The sequence below is a fragment of the Plecotus auritus genome (assembly GCF_963455305.1).
Source record: "Plecotus auritus genome assembly, chromosome: 5".
Classification (NCBI taxonomy): Eukaryota; Metazoa; Chordata; class Mammalia; order Chiroptera; family Vespertilionidae; genus Plecotus; species Plecotus auritus.
The window spans coordinates 8,432,006-8,442,813 of NC_137776.1; positions in this window are offsets into that span (position 1 = coordinate 8,432,006).

A 10,808-nucleotide genomic window follows, 5' to 3' on the forward strand; every position below is an offset into this window, starting at 1 on the left:
GTTCAAATTTCTCTTAAAACATTTGTTTTTTCAAAAACACACATCACAGATGTAAACATCTATGGTGTGCCAGACACTCTGATACCCGTTCCCTACTTTATGCCTCACCCTTTTTTCTTAGCCGTGGGAAACTTTTTTTGAATATTCTCATATTCCCTCTAAAAGAATCTAAAACCTAACAAAACACTATGATCACAATCATGCTAGCCAAACTTCAAATTACATTAATACATTTTAAAAATTGTACTAAAATAATAAGAAACTCCATAGCTGTCTGTATTTTAGAGAACTTTGCCTAGAACCTAAGGCACAGACTCAGAAATCATTTTAAGGGGCAAATCCTCCTTCTTAGAATCAAGTAGACAACTGTTCGCACACTTAACTAGCCAACACTAGCCAGGATGCATTTTTAAAGGATTGCAGTTCAAGTCTAGGGAATATTTGATTAGGAAAGAGGTTAAAAACATGACAATATAGTCTGGGGTAAGTTTAAAATCTCCCTCCTTAGGGACTGTCAGGGAAGGAATAGGAATGTGTCTTCCTTGTACTGTTTATGTAAACTTGACAGCAAAAGGTTATTTCCTTCCCATTTGCTCCTTTGTAGCCCCATCTATGACTTACAATTGAATAATGTTTAAGCACTTGTCCAGAGCTGCTCTTTGACAACATTTAGGAAACTAAACAACTTGAAAATCCATTGTGGAGAGTGATTACGTTTCTGTACCCAATTCCAATAGATGTATGGGTTTTTTCCCTCGTGTCAAACAATTCTCTGACACCTACAATTTAGCTCAATTTGTATAACGTCTACCTAGAGGTAGCAGCAAATACCACAGGCCAAGGACTCGGTTCCACAAAACTTCCCCTTCCCCAGTTCAGGTGTCAGTCACAAATCCCAGGTTGTCACCTGTGCTCCTGGCCTACCTGCGGTAGCTAGAAGGTCCCAGGACCCCCTCCTTAAGCTCAGGTACCTTACTAGAGGGGCTCACAGAACTCAGAGAAACACTTTGCTTACCAGGTCACCTGTTTATTATAAACTATACAACGCAGGAGGCAGATGGAAGAGACGCACAGGTCAGGGTATGGGGAAAGGGCTTGGAGCTTCCATGCCCTCTCCTCAAATCTCCAAGTGTCCATCAGCCGGGGGGATCCCCGAACCCTGCTTGAGTTTTTATGGAGGCCTGATTACGTACCACTGATGAAATCATTGGCCGTTAGCAATTAGTTCAACCTCCAACCCATCTCCCTTCCCTGGAGGCCAGGAGGGTGAGCCTGAAAGTTTCAACCCTCTAATCACATGTTTGGTTTTCCAGGCAAAGAGCCCCACAGGTATCCTCATTAACATAACCAAAGACAACTTTGTTACTCTCTTCACATAGGAAGTGCCAAGAGTTTTAGGAACTCTTTGCCAGACAGGGGAAGGGAGAATAAATACGTATTGCTTATCATACATCAAAACATCACCGTGTTAGCAGAATAACAGAGTTGAACTCCAAATCACTAATTTGGTCCAATATGCACGCCACAGTATAATAATAAAGGAAGTGGTAGCAGAACAACCAAGTTATTAGGAAGCCATTTGAGGCAGTGGGACCGAATGAGATTTCTCATTGTCCTCCAGATGAATGAAAATAGGAACGAGAAGGTGATGCCTCATCTGTGTTCTGCAAAGCAGATGCCATGCCATGGTCCTTTAAGGCACAGCTCAGATGAACTTGGAAGACACCCTGTTCAATGGGAAATGGAGAAGGAGCCCTATGCTTCCTCCCTCTGGTTGCCTTTCCTGGGAGGGGCTGGGAGAAGAAAAGCTTCCTTTAATCTCTTGATGCATTAAAGTCCATTCATTTGCCCTAACTGGTTTGGCTCAGTGGATAGAGCGTCGGCCTGCGGACTCAAGGGTCCCAGGTTCGATTCCGGTCAAGGGCATGTACCTGGGTTGTGGGCACATCCCCAGTAGGGGGCGTGCAGGAGGCAGCTGATTGTCTCTCTCTCATCGATGTTTCTGGCTCTCTATCCCTCTCTCCTCCTCTCTGTAAAAAATCAATAAAATATATTTTAAAAAAAAAAAGTCCATTCATTTCACATTGGTGGCTTTAAATATGGAAGTGTCATTGCCTTGTTATTAAGAAATGCTGTGTTAGACACTTACTTTTTGATTTCAATGTAATACAGCTACTAGGAAAGCTAGATTTTCCCCAGGAACAAATTATTAGTTTTCCTCTCCCCATTCACCCTTTGGTCTCCAGCAATTCTGTTTTCAGATAACATGAAGACCAATGTGGGTTGGTGTTGTTTTTTTTTTTTTTTTCATACACCATTTCAGTACAGTACATTTAAAAAAATAATTGATGTTACTTTTATAATTGTATACTTTTCTGTTAAAATAGAATATGTATTTCATCACTCAGACACCTAGTGAATTATAACTTATTTGGTCTGATTATGAAGAAAAAGCTGGTTAAAGCATTTCTAAATGAACTAAAGTCATTGTATACGGTATCTAGCTAAATATATGTGTTTTTTTTAAAGAAATAAGACCAAATAACTACTGAAACTGAAGTCATATTTCACAATAAATACTGTTTGGTGTTTTTTTTTTTTTCTTGAAGACTGCCTTGCGATACAGTTATAATGGTGCTTGGAAACTTTTGACTTCTAATTGCACAAATAAACAGAGAGATAACCTTATGGTTTCTTAAAACCATTACCTGTGTCCATGCTAAAATACAAAATATAATTCTGCATGGGTTATTCAATAACTTCTGATAAAACCACCCTTCTATGTATAAGATGAATATACTTCAAGGCTTTTAAGTTAAATACTTAAATTGAAATGTCACTGTTAATTTATTAAGTTTTCAGACACTGCTGAAGTGCTTTTGATTTTAAGGTATAACTTGTGAATATGAAATCAATAAGTTAAGAGTTAAATATACTGTTATTATTTCACAAAATAGATATATCTACTTATGTAATGACATTATAAATAGATGTATACATGACATAATATTAAATATATTATGTATAATGCATATGGAAAATATTTAACATATATTTTATTTAATACAAATGAAATTACATTTACAGTATAATACATTTGTATTTATTTACTGTAAATGTATATTATTTGGTAGCTCATATAATGCATTATAAATTACCATCTAACTAATATTTCTTAACATTACACTTGGAATGTTTAGAAAGTGTGTTAATAACACTAAACCATGACAACAGCCTACCATAGTAGTAATATGACCTCTGAAGGCAAATCTCTTTGAATGCAATTTACCCTTTTGTGTTTTATGCAAAGAATAAGTGGCCTACAAGTGTTGAACTTCCCAGGATCATTTCTCTACCACCTTTTACTAAGGATTAGGAATAGATGAGATCAAAAGCCAGGTCCTCTCTCTCTAAATAACCCTCCTCACTTGCAGACATATGGACAGTGAAAGTATCTGCCCGCTGATACTCAAAGAGCAACAGCACTTGCATTCTGATGCTGTTTCCTGGAGAGGCACAGTGCTTTTGTGTCTGACCCAGGAGGTCCCACACCTCTCGCACCAAGAACTGGAGATCAATTAGGTGAATGCACTTCACCAGACCTATATGCCCTGAGCCATAGAACAGGGACTGGAGCGGAAGAAGGCACACCTTAACTAGCCTGTCCAGGACAATGTGCCCAAAACACTGTGTGTGGGATAAAGGGACCAAGAAGTTCATCTCGTCTCAGCCCTGTGGAGCTGGCGGCCTGGCTTGTCGCAGAGTTTCTTTCAGCGTCTGTGACTGCTCGCTCCACATGCTGCCATTTACAGTACATGGTATACAGTACATCTATTTTTTGTCAAGATGGGCTGGGTTTTCACAGCTCTGCACATGACATCCACTCCCTCTTCTTGGCTCTTAATGCTTCGCATGGTGTAGTCTTGATTTTTGGCTGATTGCCTCCAATATGTTCAATTTGGGATGATTTTTAGTGTAGGTTTGTGAAATGATGCCCTAGAAATGTGAAAAATGTATAGGTTTCTTTAAAGGGCGTGCAGGACCCAGTCTGCCTTCACGGGCATCATGTTGAAATGAGCATATTCTCTCAAGCACTGGTGACGTGCCCTCTGTGGGCACTGGGCGCACTCGGAAGGCAGACAGAGGGACCTAAGGAAACACCACTGGCTGTTTCTGGGGAGAGGAATTAGGAGTGGAGGCGAAGAGATGTTTCATTTCCATCCTGCAATATATTCCTTTGTACTGTTTTATTTTCCCTTTAACCTGGCGCTTGGTCTCATTTTTACAATGAGGAAGTTTACGTAAGAGAAAGTAGCATTTCCAATGCTCGTGTCCTTGTTAGAAGTATCCCCTGCCTGTCTGTCACTCATGTTTTCACAGCACCAAGTTCCATAAGCTTTAACTTGTCAGTCTCAGTTCTCAACCATTTTGCTGTGTCCACACGGACACTGTGCTTTTAATTTCCACCGCTCATCCTCCTTGCCTCCTCAGCGCAGAACGATTTCTTCTTGATGTGTCACACTTGTTACCTGCGTGTTACCAATGCAATTTGGACTCATGTGAGTTGCCCACGACTGTTCCAGGAGGCACTCCCAACGAAGTGCCTTATACAGTTTCCTGGACAGCTTCGGGCAGTTGGGTATGAGTCAGTATTATCCATGCTACTATGTTCCTAAACTAAAGTAACTAGTAGTTTAGTCAAAGATGAAATAAGGTGGGAAGCCTAACGTAGGTTTAACAAGTTTGATGCTTTCATTTTTTAAAAATATTTGAAACTATCACATAAAAATTGTCTGGAAGAAACTAGAGAATAGGCATGAGGGAAATTCAATATTTAATACTGGATCTCTTTTCCTTTACTTTCCATTTTTGTTTGATTTCTATTTGAATATTTTTGAGGAAGTTGTGCATAAAAATTTAGTTTCTCTTTACTATTTCCTGAATCAGATGACCTTAAGAGATGAGAACAGTCCAGGGGTGGGCAAACTTTTTTGACTTGAGGGCCACAATGGGTTCTTAAACTGGACTGGAGGGCCGGAACAAAAGCATGGATGGAGTGTTTGTGTGAACTAATATAAATTCAAAGTAAAGGAGTGGAGAGGAGAGCAAGAGAACCCTCCGCTCTTTCGGCTCCACGGGCCGATAGAACAGCCGAATGGGCCGGATCCGGCCCGCAGGCCATAGTTTGCCCACGGCTGGTATAGACCCATGGTCGGCAAACTGTGGTTCGTGAACCACATGCGGCTCTTTGGCCCCTTGAGTGTTGCTCTTCCACAAAATACCACGGCCTGGGCGAGTCTATTTTGAAGAAGTGGCATTAGAAGAAGTTTAAGTTTAAAAAGTGTGGCTCTCAAAAGAAATTTCAATCGTTGTACTGTTGGTATTTGGCTCTGTTGACTAATGAGTTTGCCGACCACTGGTATAGACCAAAGTAATGAGAAGAGGATGCTGACAAATGACAGAAGCTCTGTAAACTACTTACTCCACATTGACTCTTTTTAATGGGCCTAAAGGAAGTAATCAAAAAAATAAATGACAAATTATATTACAACTAGAGGCCTGGTACACAAAATTCGTGCATGGGGGTGTCCCTCAGCCCAGCATGCACCCTCTCCAATCTGGGACCCCTCGAGGGATGTCCGACTGCCCATTTAAACGGGCAGTCAGACATCTCTCTCACAATCCAGGACTGCTGGCTCCCAACTGCTCGCCTGCCTGCCTGCCTGATTGCCCCTAACCGCTTCTGCCTGCCAGCCTGATCACCCCTAACCACTCCCCTGCCAGCCTGATTGATGCCTCACTGCTCCCCTGCCAGCCTGTTTGCCCCTAACTGCCCTCCCCTGCAGGCCTGGTCACCCCTAACTGTCCTCCCCTGCAGGCCTGGTCCCCCTAACTGCTCTCCCCTGCAGGCCTGGGTCCCCCCCAACTGCCCTTCCCTGCAGGCCCGGTTGCCCCCAACTTCCCTCCTCTGCCAGCCTGGTCACCCCTAACTTCCCTCCCCTGCAGGCTTGATCGCCCCCAAAACTGCCCTCCCTTGCAGGCCTCGTCCCTCCTAACTGCCCTCCCCTGCTGGCCTGATCGCTCACAACTGCCCTCCCTTGAAGACCTAGTCCCTCTCAACTGCCCTTCCCTGCTGGCCATCTTGTGGTGGCCATCTTGTGTTCACATGGGGGCAGCCATCTTGTGTGTTGGAGTGACAGTCAATTTGCATATTACTCTTTTATTAGATAGGATTGTGGGGGACTTTCATGCCTCACCAGTTGACAAGAGAAAGTGAAAAAGAGGCAGAGTGAGGAGAGAAACAAAAGGAACCAGCCCTACTCTTAACTGCTCAGGGGTAATCTATTAATCTCTCATCTGAATGACTAAGGGGTTGGACTAGATGTTCTTTACTGTTCCAATTCTAAAGTCTGAAGAAACTTGGAGTTCCTCATCTGGGGGTGCTCTGGCTCTCAGGACACAGCACCCAACACAATGGCACTTAATAAAGTCCATCCTATATAATAAAAGGCTAATATGCAGATCTACTGAACAGCAGAATGACCTGTCACTATGATGCGCACTGACCACCAGGGGACAGACGCTCAATGCAGGAGCTGCCCCCTGGTGGTCACTGCTCTCCCACAGGGGAGTGCCACTCAGCCAGAAGCTGGGCTCACGACTGGTGAGTGCAATGGCGTGGCAGGAGCCTCTCCTGCCTCCATAGTAGCACTAAGGAGCAGCGAGTTGAGTAGTAAGAAGCAGCGAGCAGGAGGGTGGTAAGGAGCGAGGGGTCCCGGACTGCGCAAGGGCACAAGCTGGGCTGAGGGACCCTCAAAGTGCACGAATTTCATCCACCTGGCCTCTAGTTAGGAGAATAAACAAGGAACAAGATAAAAATACAATCTCCCATTGAACTAACCCAGTGGTCTTCGGCAAACTCATTAGTCAATAGAGTGGCAAACCGTGGCTCGCGAGCCGCATGTGGCTCGTGAGCAGCAGTTTGCCGACCACTGAACTAACCCAATCCCTGATTTTAGAGAGCTCACAATCTTGGGGGAAGAGAGATGGTTAAGAAAAACAAACAAAAAAACAAAAAAACAAACAAACAAAAAAACCCAAACAAAACCAAAATCCTAGAAAATACAAAACTACAGTGAAAGCAGAAGGAGGGAATTAATTGCAAATGGGCATGAAACTGCAGTGGTATAAATATTCTCTATTCTGATTGTTGTAGTGATCACACAGAACTAAAAATCTTTGTTAGAGATATAAAAATGTACCCTTAAAATAGTTAAATTTTATTGTTCATAAATTATATTGCAATATAGCTGGCAAAAAGTTGCCACCAACTTTGTACTTTTAATACTGTTTTAAATTTAAAAACTTCTAATTTGTTAAAATTTACATATACATATATGGCTATATATACAGACAGACATATGTGCATGTTATATTAAACAAATATGTAAAAGATGAAAATGTGTATGTACATATACATGCATGTATATATTTTAAGACAATTCTAATTTGTTAAAAATTATCTATAATTGTATGTATATATGTAGATACATATGTATGTATATATACATGTGTATTTCACATTTTGAACAAGTGAAATGTAAAACTAGAGTTTAGTTGCTCTTGAAAAACATATTTAATGAGAGCAATAAGTCCCAAATGCATTATGCTTGAGAAAAATCCATAGTTACTCACACTTTTTTGCACTGAGCAGTAAAATCATTGAAAGCAAGTTTTCTAGTCTGACTTCAAAAACTGATGAGGTCAGCTGTCATGGAATATTACTAATTAAACTATTTACGCAGAGTTAAGAAAAGCAAAGAAATGAGCACACGATTGTAACTTTTGATAAATTATTTGAAAGGGAAAACCGGATCCTACGACAAATTCAAACAAAAGAATCTGGTGATTTATTTTTTAAAAATAGAGAAGTACTGCCCATTTACTTAGTAAAAATAAGTTGTGAAAAGGAAAGCACAAAGTTATAAAGCGAGGACTTGGAAATAATCAAATGAGTTTTCTGTGGAAGCTTCAGAAGGCTTGAATGTTCTGAACTTGCTTACACTTCATTTCCCGGAAGACGCTGCTCGGATTTGGTTCTCCATAAGCTTCCCTTTTTCTCCATCTCTTCAACTGGCTATCTCCAGACATGAGACCACTCACACGAATACTGATAATCACGCATGTTTTTCACCAGTTTCTTTGTTTCTTGTTATAAAAGCAATCCCATAAAGGACAATTACATTTATTTTAAAAGATTTTCCGTGTTTAACGTAATGTGCTGATAACTATCACATACTTGCCTAGAAAGATGGTCATGATACAAAGACTCAGCTTCATTGGACAATGACTGTTCCTGTGGAGGAGACAAGTGCCAGTGTCGCGTAAAAGGGTGGCGTACTGGGAGAGAGAACAAGGTGATACTTGTGATTTTGTAGAAACATTGTAGGGTAAAAACATTGACATGTTCAGTTAAAAATAATCCTTCAAAAGGCCAAAGTTAACAGTTAAAACCACTTTTTATCTAGAAATTGGCAAAAGATTTATCTAAAATGTTTATATTTTTGCCACTCCATAAATCAAAATTAGTTTTCCATTAAAAAAATTGGATCAGAGATGATAATCTTCTTGCCAATTTTTAGCTAAATGCAAATGGAAACATCTGAGATTTTAAACTGAAAACTGAAGTTTATAGATATATAGTAAAACTACTGCTTGTGAGTGATACATTGTGAGAGGTTATGAATTAATGATAATTTCAGATAACATAAAGCCTTTCATTTCCTTTTACTAAGCTTATAAACAAAAACACTCTAAAGGCTAGCTTTGTTATTAATGTGTCTACTTTATTATTTCCAACTTTTAACGTTGGTAGAATGATAATGTCTACCTATCTTCAATACTCAACTCAAAACTCAGGATTCTCCGCACAAGGTTAGGGGCTGCTTCTTGGGGGCCCTCATAGCACCACGTATCTTTCCCCGTAGTACTGGAATGTTTACCTATCTACCGTAGTTAATACCTGCTTTGTTCACAGGTCTGTAGGCCGCACAGGAAAATCACCTGGGGTTTTTCTTTACCATCTCACTCTTAGGACCCAATACCATGTTCAGTGCCTAGTTGACACTTAACACACCTTATTAAATGAATGGAATTCGATGGCCACAGAGTGATTGCTATGATTTTCTGGAACATGACCATTGCTTTCTTCATGTCTACCAACATGAGGTTTTCTTTTATGTATCTGCCAACCCTTATCTGCTTTAAATGTTCCCAACCAGCCGACTGCACTGGTGCCTCTAGCTGTTGTGTCTCCCCCTTCTCTGTTTCCCAGCCTCTTTCCCGACCTAGGAATGTGATCATGGGCGAGACAGTGCTGACCATGTCCGGGCTTCTGGCCCCCAGCTATCGCCCCCTTGACTTCAGGATCTTCCCTTTGCCTCTAGAGAAGTTGTCAAAATGTCTGGAAGAGGAAACAGCTCTTCCTCCCTAAAACAAATTTGAGAGCTCGGAATCCTAATGAAATGCCGCCCCCCCAAAAAAAAATATTTTAAAAATGTTTTTGTTTCTCAAGAAACTCTATACTTTTAACATGAAATAGCTTCCGATCACCTGAAGAAGATTTATTACTGTCTCTGCAAGCTACCAATTACTTTCAGAATGTAGGTGGTCTTCTACCTTCAAAGAATTGGTCCTAGAATTCTACTGACATCTTTGCAGTTAAGAGCATTAGGTTGGTGGATGCAGCATGGGCTTACATGGCAGGGTGTAGCTGGCCTGAGGGTTATAAAATAGTCACCAGGTATTAGCATCTTAATGGCCAAACCACATGTTATCAGGAGGAATGTCAATGAACTTAGAAGAGATTATGAGATTCTGCTCTCTTCACCCAGGGGAGAGACACAGATGCTAATATGGAAGCCAAAATTTGGCTTTACCTGGGGCCATGAACACACAGCCCCGCAACAGGGGAGATTCGTTTTTATTCAATTTCATGTGCCCCCATGTAGGACCACTGTGGTAAAAGGGATGACTTTTTTTTTATTTTTACCAAGAGGCAAAACTTGAATAAAAGAGCTCGTTTCCATCGTGTTGACAATGTCTTAAGTCATGAGATATGCTAAAGTATGTACCCCAAACTGCATTATGGAATCATTAAGCTGATTTCCTCATCAAAAGATATTTTTTTCTGTTGAAATGTTAAGGGAGAAGACAGGTGGTTAAAGACTAATACATTTTAAAAGAACTGGTGGGCTCAAGCCAGCTCCCCCCTTGTCACACAACTCGTTGAATGATTAGGGGTACTGACTGCCAAATGTGTTTAAAAACTCATTTGAATGAAGAAAAGACTCAGAAGTAAACAAAAAAGGGAGGGAGGAAGGGGATAATTTACGTTTACATTTTTCTTCCTTTATTTTTAAAATGAGAAATAAAATTGTTCTTTTATTAAAAAAATGGCAAAAGTTGTATTTGAGGTAAACTCACATTTCAACTCTAAGTCTGAAGGAGTTTTTAACTGTAACTATTGATCTAGAGATTTGAAGTTAGCAGGAGAATGGATGATGTGATTTAACATTTATAATGCTATAACTGCTTTCTTATAGTATAGATTAAGATTTCTGGCTAGCTATCTGCAAAAGCAATGGCTCTTAATTAAAGTATGCAAATAAAGTATGATAACACTGAAGTCTCAAGAAAGCAGGGCTTTTATATGTTTAAACGTATAAATTATATGTATCAAATATGTATCTGAGATGCAGAATATACACATGCCAGTATAAAGATGCATTCACATGCTCAGACACACA